Source organism: Rhinatrema bivittatum, chromosome 9, assembly GCF_901001135.1.
Source record: "Rhinatrema bivittatum chromosome 9, aRhiBiv1.1, whole genome shotgun sequence".
NCBI lineage: Eukaryota > Metazoa > Chordata > Amphibia > Gymnophiona > Rhinatrematidae > Rhinatrema > Rhinatrema bivittatum.
Window position 1 is genome coordinate 86,087,105 of NC_042623.1, and position 12,162 is coordinate 86,099,266.

A 12,162-nucleotide genomic window follows, 5' to 3' on the forward strand; every position below is an offset into this window, starting at 1 on the left:
TCCTCTGGTGCTTGTTCCTGTTCTCAGGACCTGCCTTCCCTGCTTTGGATCTCTGCGCTACAACCTTGGACTCTGGCTCTGGGTACCCGCTCCTCAGAGGCCTGCTCTGCGCTTCCCATTCTGGGACTCTGTCTTGCACTGCCCCGCTCCTCGGGGTAGCCTCAGTGCTACACCGCCAGAGATCCTGTCTCCACGCTTCCACGCTTCCCCGCTCCTCGGGGTAGCCTCAGCATCACCACACTGGAGTTCCTCTCTCTACGCTTCCCCACTCCTCAGGGTAGCCTCAGTGTCACCACACTGGAGTTCCTGTCTCTACGCTTCCCCACTCCTCAGGGTAGCTTCAGTGTCACCACACTGGAGTTCCTGTCCCTAAGCTTTCCCGCTCCTCAGGGTAGCCTCAGCGTCACCACACTGGAGTTCCTGTCTCTACGCTTCCCCACTCCTCAGGGTAGCCTCAGCGTCACCACACTGGAGTTTCTGTCTCTAAGCTTCCCCGCTCCTCGGGTTAGCCACAGCGTTACAACACCGGAGCTCCTGTCTCTACACTTCCTGCTCCTCGGGCCTGCTCGGTGCGTCTCTGCCTTGGAGATCCTTCCTGGTTTACTCTATCTCCTTTCCTACCCTGCACTGCAATACCTTGGAACTGTTTCTCTCAGACCCGCTCCTCGGGGCACCCCGCAGTATTGCCTCAGTGCAGGTGTCTGCGATCACGTGGCTGTGATGCAGACAGCTCGGCTACGCCTCCTTTCTCCTGGGCCACAGCCGTGGTCCAGTTGCCTGTGTTTCCATTTCACCTCAACTCCCACCTCGGGCCAAGGGTCCACGAAACCTACAAAGCCTAACAAAAACCTAAATAACACAGAGATTTGCCCTCACATACCACAAAATCTTTTGGCCTGCACACCACTTCTATTTAGTAGTATTTAAGGAAGAAAACTCTGAGAATATCCATGTCAGCTTCCCTACCCAATTTCCAGAGGAATTATTGACCAGGTGGGTGTATTTTCCATTTCCAAGTAACCTGGTCAGGAGGCTGAAATTACAGAAACAGGTAGAGTATCTCCTTGGTAACCACACTACAGTTTCAAAGGAACTAAGGAAATTTGAAATCATTCACAGTACCCTACGAAAACCCACCCCCATCTCCCAGAACTTTGAAACTCTTAGAGACTGTATTTACAATATATATTGATATGTATGTATGTATGTATATATATAGAGAGAGATTCAGAAAACGTAGAATCCAAGCAAAACATTTTAGAAGTCAGAAACATTTTTTCCATACTTTTTTTCTCACTTTTTTTTCTCTGTTTTTTGTTATTGCTATTTTGCTTATTTTGTTAGGCTCTTTTCTGATCTTGTTCTTTTTTAATTTAGATTTTTTTTATACTTTTTCTTTTTTTTTTTCCTTCCTTTTTATTTTCTGCTTTAAAAATCAAGATCAGAAAGCTATGTTCATGTATGCTGTTATGTTCCTCAAACAACCAGCCCAACATAGGTCATATCTGTTTCAAAGGCATAGCTCGAACTGTCTTCAGATCACTCCAAAACCCCCTCAAAGAGTGGGACTGTTGGTGACTGTGGAAGGGACAGGTTACTTAGTTGATGTTCTGGACATTTCTGATGAAGATTTGAGATATTTCCTTGAAACAGACTCATTTTGGGATGGAGAACGTTTAGATATATGAAGAAATAGAACTTTCTGACAAAATATATATCTGTGGGGTTAATGATTTAATATTGGTAAAAGAGGTGAATTGTGGAGATAGAACCCTACATAAAAATATGATGACCCCTTTATCGGAAAATGCTATTACTGAAGAACAGTGCCTGAGCCTGTCATGAAGTCATTAAATCTGGCAAGACTTTTTCAGATTTATTAAGTAATATGGAACATTCTACATTCTGCACATTGCCTTCTGTACCGTATTTAAAAGTTTGGGTATCATCCAAGTGTCTAAAAGAGATTAGGATGAAGCAGCTGGTCAAAGCTCTACTGACCCCCGGTTTCAATCCTGAAATCCTGCTCATTCTTTTGTCCTCTGTCTTTTAGAATTATATTATCAGCTTTTCCGGATTTAGTGTTTTCTGCATTCTCTGAGCCTGGAAGATGGCTCCTAGTGCCAGCAGTGCTTTCTTCCCTAGTGCAGCACAGACTTCAAGAGGTGGGGGTAGGAAGGGTTTAAATTAAATGTTAAAACCCCACTCCTCTCTCCCTCTCTTCTCCCCAACCCCACCCAATTTCAAACCTTCATTTTCATTTTTGTGGAAATAGAGGGGTTTTAAAATTGAATCTAAACCTACCCCCTCCACAAAAAAAAAGTTTCCAGAATATTGTTCAGATAATGCATTACAGAAATAAAAGGGACTGTTTATAATGCTGCTCTGTGATTTGAAATAAACTTTGAGAAGTTTTGGAAAGACGCTATCAAATGTTATGAATTTTCTCTGTGTGTTAAACATTTGCGGCTCTTTCTGGTATTTGTGTAGGAAGATTCTGCTTTAGGGATGTGAATCGTTTTAGGACGATTAAAATTATCGTCCGATAATTTTAATATCGTCTTAAACCGTTATGGAACACAATACAATAGAGATTCTAACAATTTATCGTTATAAATCGTTAGAATCGTGAGCCGGCACACTAAAACCCCCTAAAACCCACCCCCGACCCTTTAAATTAAATCCCCCACCCTCCCGAACCCCCCCCCCAAATGACTTAAATAACCTGCGGGTCCAGCGGCGGTCCGGAACGGCAGCGGTCCGGAACGGGCTCCTGCTACTGAATCTTGTTGTCTTCGGCCGGCGCCATTTTCCAAAATGGCGCCGAAAAATGGCGGCGGCCATAGACGAACACGATTGGACGGCTGGAGGTCCTTCCGGACCCCCGCTGGACTTTTGGCAAGTCTTGTGGGGGTCAGGAGGCCCCCCCCAAGCTGGCCAAAAGTTCCTGGAGGTCCAGCGGGGGTCAGGGAGCGATTTCCCGCCGCGAATCGTTTTCGTACGGAAAATGGCGCCGGCAGGAGATCGACTGCAGGAGGTCGTTCAGCGAGGGTTCCGGCGCCTCGCTGAACGACCTCCTGCAGTCGATCTCCTGCCGGCGCCATTTTCCGTACGAAAACGATTCGCGGCGGGAAATCGCTCCCTGACCCCCGCTGGACCTCCAGGAACTTTTGGCCAGCTTGGGGGGGGCCTCCTGACCCCCACAAGACTTGCCAAAAGTCCAGCGGGGGTCCGGAAGGACCTCCTGCCGTCCAATCGTGTTCGTCTATGGCCGCCGCCATTTTTCGGCGCCATTTTGGAAAATGGCGCCGGCCGAAGACAACAAGATTCAGTAGCAGGAGCCCGTTCCGGACCGCTGCCGTTCCGGACCGCCGCTGGACCCGCAGGTTATTTAAGTCATTTGGGGGGGGGGTTCGGGAGGGTGGGGGATTTAATTTAAAGGGTCGGGGGTGGGTTTTAGGGGGTTTTAATGTGCCGGTTTTGCGATTTTACGTTTTTTCGATTTTTTACGATTTTTCACGATTTTTCACGATATTTTACCCCCCCAAACGGCAACGATACGATTCCCTCCCCCTCCCAGCCGAAATCGATCGTTAAGACGATCGAGGACACGATTCACATCTCTATTCTGCTTTCACCCCTTCTCAGATTGTCCCTTTGTGCACTGGTGAATGTGGCAGCCTGTGGTTTCTTGCTTTAGTGGGTCCCAAACTTGCCCTGGGGGGCACCCAACCAGTTAGGGTTTTAGGATATCTGCAATAAATATGCATGAAATGAATTTGCATGCAATGGGGCCAGTGTATGCAAATTTATTTCATGCAAATTCATTTCAGATACCCTGAAAATCTGACTGGCTGGGGGTCGTGCAGGATAGGTTTGAGAACCACTGTGTTTAGATTGTTTCAGTTTGATTTTTTATTATCAACACTCCAGTTAGGGCTGCCAACTCATGAAAATATTATTTTTTCCTGCGAGTCCTCACGATTTTTACTGACAATCTAACTTTTTCTTTTTTACTGACCCACATTTTACTGCCCCAGTTAACAAAAGATGCCACGGAGTGTTCATTAATACAATATAATGATGTGCAGTTATCTAAAATGAACTGAAACGTAAAACAAATTTTTGGAATGCAAAAATGCAACATCTTTTAAAATTAATTATAATAAATAAATGTTATGGCATCATAATATAAGAGGACCACCTCAACAAAATTGTTTCAAAGTACAAAAACTCAAAGTATGATCATGCACCATAGCATATTAGTCCATTTTCCATTTTAATGTGATTTTTACATGTAGAAAAACTTTCGTTTTACAATTTTTTTAAAACTTTTCAGGTAATTTCAAATGACTGGACATCTGTTATTTTGTATTAATGAGCATGCTTTGTTTATTATATTTGATTCGGATCTTAATATACTTTTGTTTTTGATACATTTTGCTGTCACCATTTTTGTACTGCTAGACTTACTATGCCAATGTTCACCCCTTTACATACCAAGACATAATCCCAGACTCCCAAATACTGCAACCACTGAGCCTGAGCCCACAGCACCAGAAACAGTGTACCCTTTCTCATGCCATTTTTGCTGACATGAAATTATATTCATGGGCATATCATTTTTTGTTCATGGTTTTTCTTTTTTTGTTGTTTAACTCACCGTCAGTTTTGACTGAAAATTGACAATCTTGACTCCATTTTTTCCAGTGAAGGGGCATAGTGTTTGATGATTACAGTAACACACAGATTCAACGGTCTGAAACTGAATGTGGATCTCTAGCACAGAGGACAAACACATGCTGGAAAAAAGATGCAGCTACCAGTCGAGTTTTCCCAGCTTCCACTGCCTCTCTATGAAGGGAATAGGTTTCTGCTGTCAAAGACTGAACTGACACATAACTGAACTGTGAAACATAAAAGTCCCTCATTTAAAAAAATATATAGCTTTTAGGTTATATACATGGCAATGATACTGGTGCATGGCTTAGAAGAGAATACAATGACACAAGTAAGGGGCAAAACAGTCAGTGATGCCAGCTTCTCTGGTGGACCAGGAACTGCAAGTTGGAATGGAGAAGACAATGTGGGGAAGGGTTCAACTGGGAGTTTCATAACTGGGGAAGTCTCTGCTTCCAGATTAAAGAAAGGTCTGGCTGAGTGCCAAGTTTTGCATTTTTCATAGCTTTTACATGGGCAGAAAGAAGGGGAGACCCTTTTGATGCATGAACTGACAAGGCTCGATCCTAATTACAGTCCATTCATGTACCTCTCATAAGGATTTATAATTACTTGGAAAAGAAGAACAAGAAACATCAAAAGTAAATCTTCGCTCACTCATCTAATGCTTGATCAATCAGAAAAGTATAAAGTGAGTGAATTCGAGATGTATTTTACCTTTAATAATTTTTTATACTTCTTTAATGGAACTGAATCGTAATGTTAATGCAGATCCATGAATGCAGAGTAGCCAGGGTTGAAGCTTTGTGCTGCTACTGCTCACAAACTTTCAAACTTGTGCTAAGTGAATCCCTTTGTGTCCAATAAATTCTAATTCAGTCCCTGCCATCTATCCAATATGGGGTAGATTTTATAAATCTACGCGCACGCGTACTTTTGTTCACGCACCAGGCACGAACAAAAGTATACTGGATTTTATAAGATACGCGCGTAGCCATGCATATCTTATAAAATCCTGGGTCGGCGCGCGCAAGTTGGTGCACATTTGTGCAACGTGCGCGCGCCGAGCCCTGTGCGTGCTGCCCATTCCCTCCGCCTCCCCCTGGCCCTATCTAAACCCCCTCTACCTCTGTCGCAAAAGTTTCGCCTGCTCAAGGCAGGCGTAACTTTGCGCGCGCCGGGCCAGCTGCCGCGTGCCATGTTCCGGTCCGGGGGCTGATACAGAGGCCACGGCCATGCCCCCGGGCCGAAACCACACCCGCGATGCCACCCCCGGATGACGCGCCGGCCACTTCACGCCCCCCCCCCCCAGGAAAGCCTCAGGACTTACGCACGTCCCGGGGCTTTGTGTGCGCCGGATGCCTACGCAAAATAGGCTCGGCATGTGCAGGCGTGTTTTAAAAGGGTTACGCGCGTACCCCTTTTAAAATCCGGCCCAAAATGGGGTAGATTTTAAAAAACTGTGCCCACGTGTACTTTTGTTCGTGCGACCAGCGCAAACAAAAGTACACCAGATTTTAATAGATACGTGTAGCCGCGCGTATCTTTTAAAATCTGGGGTCGGTGCGCGCAAGGCTGCGCAAAATCGGCAGCCTGCATGCGCCGAGCCACGCAGCCTGCCTCCGTTCCCTCTGAGGCCGCTCCGAAATCAGCGCGGCCTCAGAGGGAACTTTCCTTCCACACCCCCCCCCCCCGCACCTTCTCCTCCCCTTCCTTCCCCTACCTAACCCACCACCCCAGCCGTATCTAAACCCCCCCCCTACCTTTGTAGGCAGGCGTAACTTGCATGCGCCGGGCCGGCTGCCGACACGCCATGTTCCAGTCCAGGGACTGGACCAGAGGCCGCGGCCACGCCCTGGTTCAGAACCACGCCCATGACCCCGCCCCGGAACGCCCCCGATGACGCGCCAGCCGCGACATGCCCCCCAGGAAAGCCCCGGGACTTACATGCGTCCCGGTGCTTTGTGCCCACCGGCAGCCTATGCAACATAGGCTTGGCGCGCACAGGGGAAGCTTGGGGCAGATTTTCGGGGGGTACGCTCGTATCTTACGCACGTACCCCTTTGAAAATCTGCCACATATTTTTCTGTGTGATAACAGAACCCAAATTGTAACTTCAACAAAATACAGAAACATGTTTCTTATTGCATTGTAAATGCATTGACTTTGCTATGCTCGCAGCCCACTGCAGCCCCGCAGTGTGGCCCTCTCACCTCTCTGCACAAGCTTCAGGCTCCAGCTCCTCATCACTGGCAGCAGTGGGCTGCCAGTCCCGACCTCAGACTTCCGCCAGCACCTCCGGCCCTGCTCCGCTTCCTGGGACCTCCAGCCAGGATAAGAACATAAGAACATAAGAAAATGCCATACTGGGTCAGACCAAGGGTCCATCAAGCCCAGCATCCTGTTTCCAACAGTGGCCAATCCAGGCCATAAGAACCTGGCAAGTACCCAAAAACTAAGTCTATTCCATGTAACCATTGTTAATGGCAGTGGCTATTCTCTAAGTGAACTTAATAGCAGGTAATGGACTTCTCCTCCAAGAACTTATCCAATCCTTTTTTAAACACAGCTATACTAACTGCACAAACCAAATTCTCTGGCAACAAATTCCAGAGTTTAATTGTGCGTTGAGTAAAAAAGAACTTTCTCCGATTAGTTTTAAATGTGCCCCATGCTAACTTCATGGAGTGTCCCCTAGTCCTTCTACTATCCGAAAGAGTAAATAACCGATTCACATCTACCCGTTCTAGACCTCTCATGATTTTAAACACCTCTATCATATCCCCCCTCAGTCGTCTCTTCTCCAAGCTGAAAAGTCCTAACCTCTTTAGTCTTTCCTCATAGGGGAGTTGTTCCATTCCCCTTATCATTTTGGTAGCCCTTCTCTGTACCTTCTCCATCGCAATTATATCTTTTTTGAGATGCGGCGACCAGAATTGTACACAGTATTCAAGGTGCGGTCTCACCATGGAGCGATACAGAGGCATTATGACATTTTCCGTTTTATTCATCATTCCTTTTCTAATAATTCCCAACATTCTGTTTGCTTTTTTGACTGCTGCAGCACACTGAACCGACGATTTCAATGTGTTATCCACTATGACACCTAGATCTCTTTCTTGGGTTGTAGCACCTAATATGGAACCCAACATCGTGTAATTATAGCATGGGTTATTTTTCCCTATATGCATCACCTTGCACTTATCCACATTAAATTTCATCTGCCATTTGGATGCCCAATTTTCCAGTCTCACAAGGTCTTCCTGCAATTTATCACAATCTGCTTGTGATTTAACTACTCTGCACAATTTTGTGTCATCTGCCTCCATCCATTGTGTCATCTGCCTCCATCCATTGGGCCTCTCCGTGGGGTTCGCAGAGGGACGCCAGCGGCAGCACCGTGCACCAGTGAAACCTTTAAAGGGCCCGCGGCGGGAACCTGGCCGGGGACCCGGATGTTGATGTCAGTTCCCTCAACATATAAAAGCTCAGGCAGCACCCCACAGCGTTGCCTTTGCAACAGGTTGCCTTGGTCTCCTGTTCTGGTTTCTGAGTTCTAGTTGTCTTGCGCTTGTCTTGTTCCTGTGATTCCTGGTTCCTGTTTCCTGTGTTCGTCTCATCTGTCTACTGGATCGACTCGCTGGTTCTGACCTCTGCTACACCTGACCTCACCTGCCTTCTCCAAGCCTGACCTCTGCTATGCCTGACTTCGCCTGCCCTCTCCAAGCCTGACCACTGCTACACCTGACTTTACCTGCCCTCTTCAAGCTTGACCACTGCTACGCCTGACCATGCCTGGCTTCTCCATGCCTTAACCATTGCTACGTCTGACCATGCCTGCCTTCTCCGTGCCTTGACCATTGCTACATCTGACCATGCCTGCCTTCTCCGTGCCTTGACCATTGCTATGAACGACTTCGCCTCAGTCTTTCTAGAGTCCAGAGTTCCACGTTGCTTGCTACACCTTCCAAGTGCTGCCAGCTTCCATTCAAGCTTGACAGTGATGCCTCTATCCCAATCCTCTGGACACGGACTATTAAGGCTTCGGCCTTGCTTTGCTCAGGTACCTTCAGTTCCTTCTTGTCCCTTGGTGCTTGAGTTCCTGTTCCACATCCTGTCGGGATAGGACCACGCCACCTGCTTGCTGCTGTCTCTGGGCTGAACCATCTACTACCTGTACTTAACCTTGAGGCCCGCCTAAATCCTGCCGGCCCCGGCACCCGAAAGCTCAATCCGAGGGGAACGCAGGCTGGAATAGGAGAAGCTCCAGTGGCCTCCAGCTTCAGCCTACTCTGCCTGCTGATGGTGGGGACCCATAGGCCCTCACCTATGGGTTGCGTCAACCCCACCTCAGCCCAAGGATCCACCTCCTACGCAACAGACTTTGAATGAGCTCTTCTAACAAATCAGCAAGCAAACTCTTATTTTATTGGTCCCACATTGTGCGTGTCTGTCTTTTGAATTCCTTTTTCATATTACTTGGAAAACAATGACCTCAGTGTCTAACAGTTGGGTTCTGTTTCTGTTGCATTTAGTTGTAAACGGAGAGCAGTGGAAGCTGAAATCAGGCTATTAGGAGCTAATATGTCTGCTTTACCTCCAAAGTTATTCTGCATGAATACAAGAAGAAATGGAATTTAGGTTTTATAAGAGCAAACCTTGGAATAGTGGTTCTCAGCCCAGTTCTTGGCATACACCCAGCCAGTCAGGTTTTCAGGATGTCCACAATGAATATGCACAAGATAGATTTGCAAGCACTGCTTCCATTGCATGCAAATCTATCTCATGCATATTCTATTGTGAATATCCTGAAAACCTGATTGGTTAGGTATGTCCCAAGGCCCGGATAGAGAACCCCTGCCTTAGAAAGCAAAAGACCAAACATGAAAATATGCAATGTTTGTATTTATTTATTTATTTATTTATTTATTTTTTATTTAGCTCACCCCTTTCCATTAGTAATTCAAGATGAGTTACTAATTCCGATACAGTAGGTAGCTTAATGTCCCCTGAGGGCTGACAATTCTTTGTACCTGAGCAAATGGAGAGTAAAGTGACTTGCCCAAAGTCACAAGAAGCATCAGTGGGCCACATACATAAATGCAAATCACCTAAGCCTTTATGTTGTGACTTACTCTGCTCCATATTATAGATTCCATGCATAATAAATACACAATGGGGGCTGAAAATGCCCACACACTTTTTCACCTGCTCTTGGCACAGGTGCCTAAAAAGGGACTGAAATAGGACACGTAATTTTGAAAATACCATCTATGTGTGCTGATTTACTCCCCCCAACCCAAACAAACCTCCAAAATACCTCTTGTTAACCCGGCTAAATGTCAGTGAGCTGTGCAAACCCACAAACATTTTTAGCTAGTTAGAGGAGGACAGTTTTCAGATAGGCCATCGTCCCCAGGTCAATGGCTGTGAAAATTGCCCTATGCATGTATATCTTGGGTGAGCCATGCTTGGATACCAGAGATGACCAACATCAACACCCAGGAAGTGTCCTGAAGAGTGTGTTAAGAACATAAGAACCTGCCATACTGGGTCAGACCAAGGGTCCATCAAGCCCAGCATCCTGTTTCCAACAGTAGCCAATCCAGGCCATAAGAACCTGGCAAGTACCCAACAACTAAGTCTATTCCATGTTACAGTTGCTAGTAATAGCAATGGCTATTTTCTAAGTCAATTCAATTAATAGCAGGTAATGGACTTCTCCTCCAAGAACTTATCCAATCCTTTTTTAAACACAGCTATACTAACTGCACTAACCACATCCTCTGGCAATAAATTCCAGAGTTTAATTGTGCATTGAGTGAAAAAGAACTTTCTCCGATTAGTTTTAAATGTGCCACACGCTAACTTCATGGAGTGCCCCCTAGTCTTTCTACTATCCGAAAGAGTATATAACTGATTCACATTAACCCGTTCTAGACCTCTCATGATTTTAAACAACTCTATCATATTCCCCCTCAGCCGTCTCTTCTCCAAGCTGAAAAGTCCTAATCTCTTTAGTCTTTCCTCATAGGGGAGCTGTTCATTCCCTTTATCATTTTGGTCGCCATTCTCTGTACCTTCTCTATTGCAATTATATCTTTTTTGAGAAGCGGCAACCAGAATTGTACACAGTATTCAAGGTGCGGTCTCACCATGGAGCGATACAGAGGCATTCTAAAGTGTCTTAGGATAAAACAAAATTTGCATATTTAATTTCCTAATTTAAAAAAACTCTTAATTGTCTTTTATTGCTAGCTCAACTGGCCCAGTTAAAATCTCAGCAGGGCTAGAGAATATTGTGATATCATCAATCATAGTTAAAGCTGACTTGCCATGGATTGGTGCCTCAAGATGTGCCAACTGTGCACTGCAGGACTTTGATGCACAGTCTCATTGCTTGGTTATCTTCTGTCATTTTAAATGAAAATCAGTTCATGAGATTGCTTGATACATTTTGTAACACGTTAGTTGTTCCCTTACAAAAATTTGGTGGCCAGGTTAAACTCAGCTGCTGCAGTTTAAAAATTGCCATTTAAGCCAGAAGTGGCCAACCGGTGTCTTGTGAGCCACATGCGTCTCTGTAGCTCATAAAACTGCAGCTTGAAAGAAAAATCAGACCGGTACAGCCAATTGTCTCCTTTGCCTGTTGCGTGCTGCCCTGTTCTCAGCAGTCAGCTCGTGGGCAAAGGCTGTAAGTTTACTCCTTCCACCCCAGAAGCTGCTGTGAGAAGAGGGAAGATCACAGTATACAGGAGCTTCCTGCCATGTCCCCTCCCTCCCCCTTCCATCAAAATGAGAGCCAAAACTAAGATATTGCTGGGCTGCCTCAGAACCCATCCTGAGGTGGTCGAAGAAGAAGCCCAGGCCAGCATGGAGCCCATCCCATTGTGACTGAAAACGAGGTCTGGCTCGGCTGCCATGGAGCCCTATGATGAATTCCTCATAGGCCACAGTAGATGAAGGGTAGGCTGGTGCAGAACCCATCCCTTGGTGGCTGAAGATATAGTCCTGAAAATGTATCTGCTTGGCTATGTGAGTGTGTGAGAGTGTGCCAGTCTCTGTGTGCCTGCCCGTCTGTGTGTGTGTGTGTGTCTGTGTGTGTGTGTCAGAGAGTCCTTGCCTGCATGTGTGTGTGTGTGCCAGAGAGATTGCCTGTGTACCTGCCTGTATATGTGAGACTGCCTGCCTTTCTGCCTGCAAGTGTGTGAGTACCTGCCTGTTTGCATGTGTGTGTTGTGTGTGTGACATGCCTATCTACCTGTGTGTGTGTCTAAGAAAGTGCCTGTCTGTGTATATATGCCTGAGAGAGTGCCTTCCTACCTGTGTGTGCCTGAGAGAATGCCTGCATGCCTTTGTGTGTGTCTGAGATAGTTCCTACCTGCATATGTGAGTGTGCTTGAGAGATACCTTCCTGCCTCTTTATGTGTTTATGTCTGAGAGTGCCTGCCTGCCTGTGTGTGTGTGACTGAGAAAGTACCT